Source organism: Mobula birostris, chromosome 16 (assembly GCF_030028105.1).
Source record: "Mobula birostris isolate sMobBir1 chromosome 16, sMobBir1.hap1, whole genome shotgun sequence".
Classification (NCBI taxonomy): domain Eukaryota; kingdom Metazoa; phylum Chordata; class Chondrichthyes; order Myliobatiformes; family Myliobatidae; genus Mobula; species Mobula birostris.
This window is the reverse complement of record NC_092385.1, coordinates 61,129,889-61,143,606: the sequence shown is the minus strand read 5'-3', so window position 1 is coordinate 61,143,606 and position 13,718 is coordinate 61,129,889. Positions and strand designations below refer to the sequence as shown.

Here is a 13,718-nt window from a genome sequence, read left to right as displayed (position 1 = left end):
GTTCAAATTGACAGCCTGCTTAATATGGATGATTTAAGCTAAAGGGCTTGGTTCTGATCTGTATAGTTCTATGAATATATGTGATTTATATAAAGATACTAATAGTGCAGACTATTAACTTGGGAGAATGCTGATGGATGTTACTTCCAGAAGGCACTTGATAAAGCTCCTCATAAGAACAGAACAAAATGGGAAGTGTCTGATGAGGTAGATTAGATTGCAAGTGTGATTAAATAGTAAAGCAAAAGGGGGGGGTGGGTGTGTGTGTATGTATGTGTGTGTGTGTGTGTTTGTGTCGGGGGTGGGGGGGTGTTCATGGGACTGATAGAGGAACATAAAAGCACGACAGAAAAGGCTTAAGTGAGAACAAGGAATCTCTTTCTTGAAATTATTGAACCCAGTGTTGAAATTGGAAGGCAGCAAGATGACTAGTCAAAAGTGTGTTTTTGTTTCTTGATTTTACATGAGTTTGATTGGAGCAGTGTGGGATACTGGAGACACTGAATAGCCTCTTCGATCTGATTCAATGTTTTTGAGAATACTGTGTCCAAGGGCTTAAAATGTTCTCACTCAGTGGAAACTATAACATAAGGAAGATGGAAGGCAAAGTGCCTGCTTCATCCTTATAAGAAGATGGAACATTACAGTTCAGTACAGGCCCTTTGGTCCATGATGTGTGCTAGTTTTTTAACCTACTCTAAGAGCATGAGGGTAAACTACATCCAGCTGTGGAGCATTTGCTTTGGGTAGTGAGGTTACCATTAACCACAGCTACCTCCAGGTCACCCTTAGGCAAGGTGTAGCACCTGTTAGCCTCCCTACTTGGGTTACGGTGAAGCCATGGAATGCAGGTGGTGGATGATGAAGCAGAAGGCAAGTTGTGAGTAACACAATCGATGGTCCCTGCTTCTCAGACGCTGAGCAGTTGATCCTTTTAATAGGACAATGTTCAGGGTCACCCGTCTTGTAAAGACACTGCATCGGAAGCAAACAAGGGGAAGCTACTTCTTGTATTTTATCCCTAGTACAACCATGGTTAATACATACACAAATGTAAAAGACAACAGCGTAAATGGCAGCCCACTTCCAAATAGTGCGGACACCTCGCTCGGTACGAGGTATCATGTAAACAGACAGGTGAGCCCGGATCGTCATACCACTACTGTCTGCAAGAACAAGAGACTGCAAATTGCCACTTGGAATGTTTGAACCCTGCACCAAGCTGGTAAACTAGAAAACGTAAAATTAGAAATGAAGAGGCTAGAAGTCAGCATCCTAGGCCTAAGTGAAATAAGATGGAAAAGCACTGGAGTATTCCAATCAGACGACTACAAGATGATATACTCTGGTAGAGATAAACATGAAAAGGGTGTTGCAATCATCTTAGACAAAGAAACATCCAAGAGCCTGCTAGGATACTGGCATATCTCAGACAGAATGATGCTAATCAAACTAAAAGGACAACGAAACAACATCTCTGTCATCCAAGTATATGCACCCACAATGGCAAGCTCAGAGGAAGAAATTGATGCCTCCTACCACTCCCTGGACAAAGCACTAGAAGAATGCAAATCACAAGAAGCCATCACGGTCATGGGCGATTTCAATGCAAAAGTTGGTGAGGGAAGAGAAAACCATATTGTTGGAGACCAGGGATTGGGAGAAAGAAATGAAAGAGGAGAAAAGCTTATATCATGGTGTAAAACAAACAATCAGATAATCACCAACACTTGGTTTAAACAACATCCAAGAAGGAAATGGACATGGAGAAGCCTAGATGGTAACCAACAAAAATCAAATCGACTACATAACAATCAATAACAGATTCAAAAACTCGATAACTCAATCTAAAAGCTACCCTGGAGCAGACTGTGGAAGTGACCACATACCAATCATTTGCAAACTGAAAATAAAGACGAGAAAATTAAAGAAACCAAAAAGTTCAGAACCACTGGATTATCAACAACTACAAAACAACTCTCATCTGAAAACCGAATACACAACCGAGGTGAAAAACCGTTTTCAATTGCTGCAGGATGAAGGAGGCAAATCTTCCTGGGACATACTGAAGGAATCCATGGTTGTAGCTGCAAAAGGAACCATCCCACGTAAAGAACGGAAAAGTAAGGAGAAATGGATAACTGAAGATATAATACAATTGATGCAACAAAAACAGACCATCAAACTAAGAGAAAACGAAGAATACAAACAACTTGATAAGACAATAAAAAGAAAATGCAGAGAAGCTAAAGACAAATGGCTAAATGGGAAATGCTCAGAGATAGAAATGCTACAAACCCAGAACCCTGGAACAAAGTTGATGCACAATAAGATTAAAGAACTAACGGGGAAATTATCTTGCTCAGCAAGTGAATGCATCAAGGCAAAAGATGGCAGCTTAATTATGAACAAAAAGGAAATCCTAAACAGATGGACAGAATATATAAAAGAACTTTTTGAAGACCAAAGAGGAGAAAAACCGAACATAAAGAAGAATCTTGAAGGACCTAGCATGCTAAAATCAGAAATTCGAGCAGCCGTAAATAAAACAAAACATAACAGAGCAACTGGTCCAGACAACATCGCTGTTGAAATGATACTGGCCTTAGAAGATTTTGGAATAGAGAAAATAACAGAAATAGCAAATGAAATCTATGATCATGGGGAGATACCTGATGATTTAAGTAAATCACTGTTCATCACACTTCCAAAGAAAGAGGGAGCAACAGAATGTGAGTTACATCGTACAATAAGCCTGATGAGCCACGTGGCAAAAATTATTCTCAAGAGTAATCATGATGAGCGCAAGACGCTATATAAAACCAGAAATCAGTAAAGAACAACACGGCTTTGTGGAAAACACTGGAACCAGAAATGCAATTTTCATGCTACGGATGATCTGTGAACGAGCCATCCAGGTACAAAAAGACATCTACCTATGTTTCATTGACTATACAAAAGCTTTTGACACTGTTAGACAGCAACATCTTCTGGAAATACTTCAAGATCTTGACATAGATGGGAAAGATATACGTTTCTTAAGAAACTTATACTGGGACCAGACAGCATCCATCAGAATAGAAGGAGAAGTGAGTGAGTATGTGAATATCATGAGAGGAGTCAGGCAAGGTTGTGTCTTTTCGCCAGACTATTCAACCTGCATAGTGAACATATCTTGAGAAGTATCAAAGACATCAAAGGATTCACAATTGGAGGCCATAATATAAATAACATCAGATATGTTGATGACATCGTACTAATAGCTGACTCAGAAACAAAACTTCAAGAACTACTCACTATAGCGGTAGCAGAAAGTAATCACAGAGGCCTCTCAATCAACACCAAGACAGAAAGCATGGTCATCTCCAGAAAGACAAACATCCCACAATGTGTGATCAAGATTGGAAATACAAACATCAAACAAGTCAACAAATTCAAATATCTTGGCAGCCTAATAACAAGTAATGGCAGGTGCGACACAGATATCAAATACAGAATAGCAATGGCGAAAGAAGCTTTCCAAAAAATGAAGACCATATTAACAGACAGAAAGATGAGCACGTACACTAAAAACAGAATACTGCAGTGCTACATTTATTCTACCCTGACTTATGGAAGTGAATGCTGGACCATTTCTCCAGCAATGGAAAAGAGACTAAAGTAGCTGAATTATGGTTCTATAGGAGAATGTTAAAAATATCATGGACCACACACACAAATGAAGAAGTTCTCAGAAGAGCCCAAGCAGTTTGATCACTCATACCAACAATAAGAGAAAGACAACTCAGAATCCTAGGACACATCATGCGGAAAGATGAACTAGAAAAACTCATACTCTCTGGAAAGATTGAAGGGAGCAAACCTAGAGGAAGACCTTGGCTTATGTACATCAAAAGCATAGCCAGGTGGCTATACATCGAGGAGATGGAAGTCATCCAAAAAACGAAAGATAGATCTATATGGAGAACCATGGTCACCAAAGTCTGCATTGGATATGGTACCTAGACAGACAGACAGACTCTAAGAGCAATCTAATGCTTCCCTCTTACATGGCCCACCATTTTTGTACCATCCATGTGGCTATCTAAGAGTTTCTTAAATGCCCCTCATGTATCCCTTTCTACCATCACCCCCAGCAGGGCTTTCCACCACCCATTGTGTAAAGAATTTACTTCTGACATACACCTTATCCTTTCCCCCAATCACCTTAAAATTATGCTCCCTTGGATTAACCATTTCCGTCCTGGGAATTCAAGCATTTTTAATTCAAGATTGAGATGTCCTTGTTCTTCTACCCTATCTATTGAAGTATAAATTAACCCCCCCCCCCCCATTCTTGCTACCAAAGTATTCGTCCTTCATCTGTCATGGACTTCATTGACAAATAATTGTGTAAGTTTATTTCCCACATTTCCCACACTTTGCAGACATAGGAACTGTATTTTTGATTCCAGGGACTAAATTGTTTATGAAGACCAGTGTGGTCTCTGTGAAACACCAACCACACACCCTCAAAAACTACCCTTTCCTCCTGCTTTCTGTCCTGAAGCCAGAAAGTAACCTCAAGGGTGACATTTCCCAATGCTACTTTCTCATCTATGGAACTCCTAATCAAAGGTCCTTTGGAGATCTAAATGAATTATATGTGTTTCACTTTGAATATCTGCTCTCTCGCCTACTGAAAAATCAATAAGGTTGAGCAAGCCAGATCTTTATTTTTGGTATTCATGTAGGCTATTCATTACTGTATTTGTGTTTCTAAATGTTCTTCTATCCTCTTCATTAGGAATGATTCCACCCTTGTGTGCATCTGTCTTTTTCTTTCTTTCTTTATCCTTTTTTGCCTTTTTCGCCTTTTTCTTCCCCCATCTTTTTATTTTATTGTTTCCCATTGTTGTTTTAATTCTTACCTGTGACATGTTCACAGAACTGAAGCTTTCAAGCTTTTCAGTTAAGGAGGACCAAATATTGACATAGTTCCACATGTTTATTTATTAACATTTGAAAAAAATAATGACAGTTTTCTGTTGAAAATACGTTTACCTGTTTGTACAATTTTATCTGAATCTGAGTGTCTTGCTAACAAATACAAAAATCTTGTTTTTATAAATCTAGGTAATAAGGACACGGGCAGTGTTTATCTTTCACCTCTTTTTTACATAATGAAATTTGTAATGATCACTCACTCATATGCATTCAGAGTTATTCATTGCTTCATATAGAGTTGCAACTGTGGATGTTGACCTTGAGTCACTGGTGGTTCTCTGCTGAGCCAAAGGTTAAACAATTCAAGCCCCACTCTGGAGACATGACTATTTATCCTAGGCTCACACTCTATTGTATTATTAAGGAAATGTCGCACATTTGTATGTGTCACCTTTCAGCTCGAATATAATATAAAGACTGTCTGGTGAAGTTTAAAATTCTCACTCTACTTGGAGTTTTCTTGATGTCCTGGCCAATATTTATATTGGAATTGACATTTGAAAAACATTATCTTGTTACCTATTTCCTTGCTGTTTAAGGAACCATGCTGTGTGAAATTGTCAGCCACATTTCCTACATTGCAGTAGGGACTTTACTTCAAAAATATTTGGTGCTTTGAGACATTTTGAAGTCATAAGACATTGTATATTTAAGATGTATTACTTTTTTCATGTGCTCTTGCTTTTAAACTCTCTTTAAAATGCTGGGTGTGGAAATACATTATTTATTTGTAATTATTTAAAATTCTGATTTCCTGCTCCTCATTTCAATTAATCCAAGAACCTCTATTGGGAATTTTTGTGCATCGTGATAAAGCTCACCTTGTACTTGGTCCAATAAATGCTGGTGAGAGGCCTCTGATGTGATTAGTCAGCAGACATCTCTTGAAGTGGTTTCCAAGCTTGGGAGATAATATAGCCAGTTTACCTTACCATGATTATGGTAAATTAGCATAAAATAGGTAAGAAATTGTCGTCATACCTTTGGGAACTAACTGATTTGGAGGGAATACTGACATTCTTTAGTACTTACTTAAGCTGATCACCCCTACTGGAGCATAGGTCACCAACAGCAGCTCACCAGATTATACTTTATTAACTACAGAAAATAAAATTTGGAAGCAAACCTCATACCTCATTTAAATCCAGTGGCTTCAGAAGTAATTGAAATATTCATTGACAGATGGTTGGGAAAGCCAGTTTCTGATCTCTGGAGTAGGTGCTGTGCTATAGTTTGTCTAATTAACAGCTTTAGCTGGGGAGCCTGCAGATGGATTGTCTGATGAATTTTACACAGCGTCTGAAGTCTGCCCAGCAGGCTTTCATTACTGTGACACACTAGCAAAAATGTGTTTAATTATCAGGATTTGTGGTAGCTATATGATCAAGTTTCAAAAATCACTAACTGTTGTGTATGCTCTTACAAAAGGCTTGCATGGTTTTATTTGCCTGCTGAGTACTACGTTTATAAATAAGGTCTTTAGCTTCCATGAATATTGCATGGACCTAGGTCAAGACAATAAACAGTGCCACTATTAGAACATTTGAAACTTGTCTGCTGAACACCAAATGCAGTAAAGTAATTCATGTCAAAACCTGTCATTGTATGCTGTGTTCCTAAAATGCAGAAGTGCTGCTTTTATGCACAACTCTTCTCCTACCCTGCATACGATAGACCATAAGACTTAGGGGCAGAATTATGACTTCTGCTCCATCATAGTGTCTGCTACACCTTGGCTGATTTATTATCCCTCTCAACCCATTCTCTTGCTTCTCTCTGTAACCTTTGACACCCTTTCTAATCAAGAATCTATTAAACTCTGCCCTAAATATACTCAATGACTTGGCCTCCACAGCCATTTCTGCCAGTGTTTTCCAGAGATTCTCCATCCTCTAGCTAAATAAATTCCTTCTCATCCCTGTTCTGAAGAGAAGTCCTAGACTTTTCCACTACAGGAAACATCCTCTCCACATCCACTCTATCTCTATAAACATTTAATAGGTTTCAATGAGATTTCCCCTCTTTCTTCTAAACTCAGGTGAGTACCTTACCATTGATTAGATATTATTTGCCTACATGCTAGTTGCAGTTTAGCTCAAGATTTTGTAAAATGAAGGGTCATCAACATATAAGTAATTCCTTGTTTATTTTTGTATTGTCATAATACATAGGAGTTGCTTGGATGGCCAATAATGATGGTCCATAATTCCTTGTGCTGTCCTAGTCTATGGGTTGAATGTGCTTCCATGGTACATTTAGATAGGGAGTTTGAACTGGCAACAATCAGAATCATATGTGGCTTTGAAGGAAGCTTACAGGTGGTGGTATTGTAGTACATCTGCTATTGTCCTAATTCTGCTATTTTTGGGAGGAACGGCAGAAAGAAACCCTTGGTGAGTAATCGCAGTGCATTTTGTAGCTTCTAGTTATGACAGCCACTGTGATGGTTGTCATAAGGGCTTCCTTGTCTTGTAAAGCATCAAGTTTCCTGCGTTGATGGATCAGCACGTCTCTAGATATGCATATTAAATTTGTGTCTTATAGACAACCAAAACAAAAGCTTCAGAGGATCAGGAGAGGAAAAATATCTAAGGTTCACAAAGGTGATCAATAGCAAAGAAGCTGGTGTCCTCACAACTACGCATGTTAAGGATCTGCAAGTCCTTCTGTGCTTTGGAGGATATGGACACCATTGCCTCTTAGAACTTCTTGTCCTCTATCATGGCAATTTTAGATGACAACAAGTGGAAAAGTTTGGACCACTATATGAGCTGACTAGATCTAGCTGTTCCTTCAAAATGAATAAAGTTTTCAGAAACTTTGTGTTTTACTTGGGTGTGTGGGAATAGATTGCTGAAGATCTGGTGAAGGTGTACAGTACTATGTTTCTAGCTGGCAGTAGATCAGATTCCACAAGGAAGGGCATCATTGTCTTCATCTACATGCAGAAGCAGGATAGGGGGGAAAACGCAAATTTGCAACCCATCTCACTGCTTAATAATGCTTTACAAGTTTCTATCCAAGGATGAGTCAAGGCTGCATGAATCAAATCTGTTCCGGATCTGGTGATCCTCCCAGATCTGCACCAATCCCAGTAGAAAGATCTTTGACAGCCTTATTAATATATGCATGGACAGAATAGCTATATGAGGGACATGGACAAGCAAGGATCTTTGATATGCTTTTCATAGTGTGGCTTAGTGAGGGAATCTGCAGTTGGATGTAATTGCTTTGCACAAGCATCAGTGTTTGGAGAGGAGTTGGAGATGTTTTTGATTGAAGCTGATAGTACACTTGAAAGATGGATGGGATGTTTGATTATCTGTCTCTCAGTCATTGTGGTCTCTTTGGATTTAATTTTGATTACTATCATAGATTGTAGAGAATTTCATTTTCCTGGCAAAGAATTTTATTTTAAGATCTGTTTTATTTCATCTCTCATAAGGTTCTGTTTCTATTGCTGTTGCTGACTGAGTGTATTGGTCATGACATTCTTTATGGCTTATCTGTGGAGTGACTTAATGAACCAGTTAGTACTTTGTTCTCCATCATGTTCACATGATCACAGTACAGTTCAATTTAAGACAATTTGCTGGAACAGGAATAATATGAAAAAATTGATTCTTTTTTTGAACTTATTGGGAGAAATAATAGGCAATAATGTTGACTCATTATTGTGCTCTGTCATTTTCATTTGCCTCATTACAAGCTGTGATGCAGTCTGCAAGTTTTCTTCCCTGTCTGCCAATGTTGATAACCCAGAGCACTGCACTCTCTTTAAACTTACTGAGGTCTTGATTCCATGCTTCCTTTAAATTCACCAGGGCCCTACTTCTCACACTGCCTTTAAATTCATTGAGGTCCTGTTTCCCATGAACTCCTTATTCCTGTACTCCTTTTAAACTTACAGCACCCAGCTTCGCACACTCCCTTTAAATAGAAACATGGAGAAATATAGAAAACCTACAGCACAATACAGGCCCTTCGGCCCACAATGCTGTGCCAAACATATACTTACTTTAGAAATTACTTAGGGTTACCCATAGCTCTGTATGTTTCGAAGCTCCATGAGTCCAAGAGTCTCTTAAAAGACCCTATTGTATCTGCCTCCACCACCATCGCTGGTAGCCCATTCCACGCACTCACCACTCTGTGTAAAAAAAACTTACCCTTTACATCTCCTCTGTACCTACTTCCAAGCACCTTAAAACTGTGTCCTTGTGTTAGCCATTTCAGCCCTGGGAAAAAGCCTCTGACTATCAACATGATCAATGCCTCTTATCACCTTATACACTTCTATCAGATCACCTCTCATCCTCCGTCACTCCAAGGAGAAAAGGCCAAGTTCACTCAACCAGTAAGGCATGCTCCCCAATCCAGGCAATATCCTTGTAAATCTCCTCTGCACACTTTCTATAGTTTCCACATTCTTCCTGTAGTGAGGTGACCAGAACTGAGCACAGTACTCCAAGTGGGGTCTAATAGCTGTAACATTACCTCTCAGCTCTTGAAATCAGTCCCACGGTTAATGAAGGCCAATACACCAAATGCCTTCTTAACCATACAGTCAACCTGTGCAGCAGCTTTCAGTGTCCTATAGACTCGGACCCCAAGATCCCTCTGATCCTCCATACTGCCAAGAGTCTAACCATTAATACTATATTCTGCCATCATATTTGACCTACCAAAATGAACCACTTCATTTCGGGTTGAACTCAATCTGCCACTTCTCAGCCCAGTTTTGTATCCCATTGATGTCCTGCTGTAACCTCTGACAGCCCTCCACACTATCCACAACACCCCCAACCTTTATCAGATACATGGGGTGATCATTTCTCATGTTCCCTTCAAACTTGTCGATTCACTGGAGAATTTATTATATAACTGTGTAGCAGTTCTGGTATTACTGGAACGACGTGGAGTAATCCACAGGCAGTAATCTGCCAGTTCGGCATCATGAAAATTTCAAGGGTAACAGATTAACAGAATTTTATGGTAAGCACAGTAGATTCTGTAGATGCTGGAAATCCAGAGTAACTCAAAATATTGAAGGAACTCAGCAGGTCAGACAGCATCTATGGAAAGGAATAAAGAGATGATGTTTTGGGCTGATTCAATAAACCACAAGACCATAAGACATAGGAGCAGAATTAGGCCAGTCAGCCCATCGTGTCTGCTCTGCCATTCCATCATGCTGATCCTGGATTCCACTCAACTCCATAACCTGCCTTCTCGCCATATCCTTTGATGACCTGACCGATCAGGAGATGATCAACTTCCGCATTAAATATATGCACAAACTTAGCCTCCACTGCAGTCTCTGGCAGAGCTTTCCACAGATTTACTACTCTCTGGCTAAAAAAAATTACACCTTACCTCTGTTCTAAAGGGTTGCCCCTCAATTTTGAGGCTGTGCTCTTTAGTTCTGGATACCCAAACCATAGGAAATATCCTCTTCACATCCACCCTATCTAGTCCTTTTAACATTTGGTAGGATTCAATGAGATCCCCCATTCTTCTAAATTCCAGTGAGTACAGGCCCAAAGCTGTCAAATGGTCCTCATATGTTAACCTCTTCATTCCCGGAATCATCCTCGTGAACCTCATCTAGACTCTCTCCAATGACAACACATCCTTTCTGAGATATGTGGTCCAAAACTGTTGACAATATTCTGTGTGGCCTGACTTAGTGTCTTACAAGGGCTCAGCATTATCTCCTTGCTTTTACATTCTATTCCCCTTGAAATAAATGACCACTTTTCATTGCCTTTTGTACCATAGACTCAACCTGTAAGTTAACCTTCAGGGAATCTTTCAAGAGGACTCCTAAGTCCCTGTGCACCTCTGATGTTTGAACCTTCTCCCCATTTAGAAAATAGTCTGCATTATTGTTCCTTTTACCAAAATGCATTATCATACATTTCCTAACACTGTAATCCATCTGCCATTTTTTGCTCATTCTTCTAATTTGTCTAAGTCCTGCTGCAATCGCATTTCTTCCTCAGCACAACCTACCCCTCCACCTATCTTACTATCATTTGCAAACTTTGTCACAAAACCATCAATTCCATTATCTAAATCACTGACAAACAATGTGAAAAGCAGTTGTCTCAATACTGACCCCCGAGGAACACCACTAGTCACCGGCAGCCAACTAGAAAAGGTCCCTTTTATTCCCACTTGCTGCCTCCTGCCTGTCAGCCATTCGATTATCCACGTCAGTATCTTTCCTGTAACGCTGTAGGATTTTATCTTGTTAAGCAGCCTTATCAACCACCTTCTGAAAATCCAAGTAAGTGACATCCACTGCCTCTCCTTTGTTTATCCTGCTTGTTACTTCCTCAAAGAATTCTAACAGATTTGCCAGGCAAGATTTCCCTTGACAGAAACTATGCTGAGTTTGACATATTTTATCACGAGTCTCCAAGTACCTTGAAACCTCATTCTTAGTAATAGACCCCAACCACTGAGGTTAGGCTAACTGGCCTATAATTTATTTTCTTTTGCCTTCCTCTCTTCTTAAAGAGTGGAGTGACACTTGCAATCTTCCAGTCCTCCAGGACCATCAGAATCAAATGATTCTTGAAACATCATGACCAATGCATCCGTTTTCTCTTCAGCAACAACCTCTCTCAGGATTCTGGGATGTAGTCCATCTGGTCCAGGTGACTTATCCACCTTAAGACCTTTGAGTTTGCTTCGCACTTTTTCCTTTGTAATATTAAAGGCACTTACTCCTGCTCCCTGACACTCACGGACCTCTGACACACTGCTAGTGTCTTCCACAGTGAAAGCAGCTGAAAAGTACCCATTACGTTCATCTGCCATTTCTTTGTCCCTCATTACTACCTCACCTGCATCATTTTCCAGTGGTCTAATATCAACTCTCACCTCCCTTTTACTCTTGATATAACTGAAACAAACTTTTGGTATCCTACTTTATATTATTGGCTAGTCTGCCCGCATATTTCATCTTTTACCTTCTTATAGTTTTTTAGTTGCTTTTTATTGGATTTTAAAAGCTTCCCAATCATCCAAGTTCCCACTCACTTTTGCTACCTTATACTGTATACCCTTTCCGTGGCTTTTATGCAGTCCGTAACTTCCTTTGTCAGCCACAGTTGCCTACCCTTGCCAATTGAGAACTTCTTCCTCTGCTGGACGTATCTATCCTGCGCCATGTGAGTTACTCCCAGAAACTTCAGCCATCTCTGCTCTGCCAATAATTATTGTTGAATGGATGGGGGTGGGGGGGTGGCATGAGATGTTGCAGTCCTAATCATACTCATAGGTGAAGTCCTAAATGGAAATTTACCCTCTTTTGAGTCTTTTTTCCTTTGCTGTCAGCTGAAGAATGAATGTGTACATAATTCTCCCTTTCATAGAAATTGCAAGAAAATATATACAATTTGATTTTACATGCTAGCGTTTCTAAAATCTTATTGAAACTCTGTAAAACAGTCCTGAAATAAATGACTTTATGTCCCATCTGCTTGATGAAGTGATGCCCCAATCTGCATCAGGCCCCACTGATGTAAAGGAAACCCTAATGTGAGCACTAGACTGAGTTCTGAGTTGCCTTTGGTGTATCTGACCACCCAGCAGCCTAATTACAGAAGCAGCAGTAAAGGTCTCGAAGCAAAAAGAAGATATAATAATGCTTTAAGAAATTATACTTAGAATTGCTAGAGCAGGGTAATAAAAAATTAAGCAGATAAAGGAATTTATCCATGCTTTTGGGCATTGTATGTTTTGAAATATGGTGTTATGAACTGTAATAAGTCCTTGTACAATTGCTGAAGACCAGGTTATCTTGTGCAGCTGTCGAGAGTGTAACATCTTATTCAGTGTGTGTGGGTGGAATTCTAGCTGCTCTGCTCCTTTGTTGATTTTATTAGTGAAATCTTGACTGTCTTCAGAAGATAACTTGCCATCAAAATTAAATGTTAAGGACCAAATAGCGAGTGAGAGGGTATAGTTAATAGGAATGATAATAAGTAAGCTCTATTGTTCAACCTATTTCTATAGTATCCATACTGATGAATCAGAACCCCTGGTAATCAGCAATTGAAATTATCAGGACATGTGTTTGTAAATAGAGTCCATTATCCTGCACAATGGTAACTCCATGGTGTTTACACAGACATGATGGCTTCTTGAAACTAATAGGCAACAATGCTGGAAGAATTCAGCCTACTAGGGAACATCTGTAGAAGGAGAGGAACAAACAAGGAAGAGTGTAGGATTTACATTTTCAATGCAAAGCTGGGGGTTGGGGTGGAGTGTAGCACAATGTTAGGGGTCAGAGGTATAAGACAAAATACCATAGGTAGATAAGCTAAAATAGATCATCTGATAAGGTGCATGAGTACTGACTATTAACAAGACATTTAAAAGTTATGGGGCGAGAAAGAGAGCATGATCATGCGAAAGGATGAGAGATCTGTTTTCCTGAGTTTGAAGAATTCAAGGTTTTATTCCAGAAGGTTGTAAGTGCAAAGATAGAAAATAGGACGTTGTGTTTCTAGTTTATGTTGGGTCTCACTATAGCAGTGGAAGAGGTCACAGACAGACAGGTGGAAGGGGAGTGGCATTGAGAATTAATGTGGCCTGTAACAGGAAGCTCTGCTTCACCCCTGTGAACTGAACATGTGCTCTGTAAAGTAATGCCCATGGTAGCTTAGCGGTTAGCACAACTCTATTACAGCACCTGCGACCCAGATTCAATCTGC

General features: G+C 39.7%; 1 protein-coding gene across 1 annotated transcript in view; it reads left to right on the top strand.

Moving 5' to 3' along the window:
- Nucleotides 1-13,718, top strand: part of LOC140210812 (testis-expressed protein 264) — a 356,249-nt gene that overhangs the window by 44,802 nt on the left and 297,729 nt on the right. The window lies entirely within an intron of this gene.